The sequence below is a fragment of the Balaenoptera physalus genome (assembly GCF_965194825.1).
Source record: "Balaenoptera physalus genome assembly, contig: HAP1_SCAFFOLD_931, whole genome shotgun sequence".
NCBI classification, from domain to species: Eukaryota; Metazoa; Chordata; class Mammalia; order Artiodactyla; family Balaenopteridae; genus Balaenoptera; species Balaenoptera physalus.
In genome coordinates this window covers 1-2,469 of record NW_028125857.1, presented here as the reverse complement: position 1 = coordinate 2,469, position 2,469 = coordinate 1, and positions in this window count along the sequence as shown.

Below are 2,469 nucleotides of genomic sequence, written 5' to 3'. Positions count from 1 at the left end.
ACAGGTGTGTGCCGTCCCCAGCTCTCCCCATATCACAGGTGCGTGACAACGCCCAACTCTCTCCCCTTCACAGGTGGGTGACAGACCCCAGCTCTCTCCCCATCACAGGTGAGAGACAGCCCCCATCTCTCTCCCCATTACAGGTGAGTGACAGCCGCCAGCTCTCTCCACATCACAGGTATTTGACAGTCCCCATTCATCTCCCCTTAACAGGTGTGTGACAGACCCCAGTATCTCTATATAACAGGTATGTGACAGCCACGACTTGTCTCCGCATCACAAATATGTGTGAGCCCCAGCTCATTCCCCATCACAGGTATTATACAGTCCCCATCCATCTCCCCTTAACAGGTGTGTGACAGCCCCCAGCTCTCTCGCCATCAAAGGTGAGTGACAGCCCCCAGCTCTCCCCCCATCACAGGTTAGTGAGAGCCCCCAGTTGTCTCAGTATCACAGGTATGTGACTTTCCCCATCTCTCTCCCCATCACAGGTGAGTGACAGCCCCAAGCTCTCTCCACATCACTTTTGTGTGACAGCCCCCAGCACTCTCCCCATCACAGGTGTTTGACAGTCCCCATCTCTCTCCCCAACACAGGTGTGTGAATGTACCCAGCTCTCTCCTCATCACAGGTATATAACAGCCCCAATCTCTCTCCCCATCACAGGTGAGTGAGAGCCCACAGCTATCTCCCGATCACTGGTATGTGACAGCCCCAGCTGTCTCCGCATCACAGGTGCGTGACAGCCCACAGCTCTCTCCCTATCACAGGTATGTGACAGCCCCCAGCTCTCTCCCCATCACAGGTGATAGACAACACCTATCTCTCCTCCCATCACAGGTGAGTAACAGCCCCCAGCTCTCTCCCCATCACAGGTATGTGACAGCCACCAGCTCTCTCCATATCATAGGTGTTTGACAGTCCCCATCTCTCTCCCCATCACAGGTGAGTGACAGCCCCCAGCTCTCTCCCCATGATAGATATGGGACAACCCACTCAGTCTCCACCTCACAGGTGCGTGACAGCCCCCAACTGTCTCCCCATTATAGGTATGTGATAGACCCCAGCTGTCTCCACATCACAGGTATGTGACAAGCCCGAGGTCTCTCCCCATCACAGGTGTGTGCCGTCCCCAGCTCTCCCCATATCACAGGTGCGTGACAACGCCCAACTCTCTCCCCTTCATAGGTGGGTGACAGGCCCCAGCTCTCTCGCCATCAAAGGTGAGTGACAGCCCCCAGCTCTCTCCCCATCACAGGTTAGTGACAGCCCCCAGGTGTCTCAGCATCACAGGTATGTGACGGTCCCCATCTCTCTCCCCATCACAGGTGTGTGATAGACCCCAGATCTATCCCCATCACAAGTGAGTGACGTCCCCTGGCAGTCTCCCCATCACATATATGTGACAGCCCCCAGCTGTCTACACATCAAACGTGCATGACAGCCTCCAACTCTCTCCCCATCACAGGTATGTTACTGACGCCTGCTGTCTCCACAACACAGGTATGTGAGAGCCCCCAGCACTCTCCACATCACAGGTGCGTGACAGCCCCCAGCTCTCTCCTCATCACAAGTGTTTGAGAGTCCCCATCTCACTCCCCATCACACGTGTGTGACAGCCCTCAGCACTCTCTCCATTACAGGTGAGTGACAGCCCCAAGCTCTCTCCCCATCACTGCTCTGTGACAGTCCCCAGCTGTCTCCATACCACAGGTGCGTGACAGTCCCAGCTCTCTCCCCATCACCCGTATGTGACAGCCCCCAACTCTCTCCTCATCACAGGTCAGTGACAGCCCCCACCTCTCTCCCCATCACAGGTGATTGACAGCCCCCATCTCTCTTCCCATCACAGGTGAGTAACAGACCCCAGCTCTCTCTCCATCACACGTATGTGACAGCCCCCAGCTGTCTCAGCATCACAGGTATGTGACACACCCCAGCTATCTCAGCATCACAGGTATGTGACAGTCCCCATCACTCTCCCCATCACAGGTGAGTGACAGCCCCCATCTGTCTCAGCATCATAGGTATGTGACAGTCCCCATCTCTCTCCCCATCACAGGTGTGTCACAGCCCCCAGCTCTCTCCCCATCACAGGTGAGTGATGGCCCCCGGCTGTCTCCCCATCACAAGTATGTCACAGCCACCAGCTCTCTCTGCATCACAGGTATGTGAAAGCCCACAGCTCTCTACCCATCATAGGTGTTTGACAGTCTCCAGCTCTCTCCCCATCACAGGGGTGTGACAGCCCCCAGCTCTCTCCCCATCACAGGTGAGTGAGAGCCCCCAACTTTCCCCATGATAGGTATGTGACAACCCACAGCTGTCTCCCCCTCAGAGTTGCGTGGCAGCCCACAACTCTCTCCCCATCACAGGTATATGACAGGCCCCAGCTGTCTCCACTTCACAGATATGTGACAGCCCGCAGCTGTCTCCCCATTATATGTATGGGACAGTACCCAGCTGTCT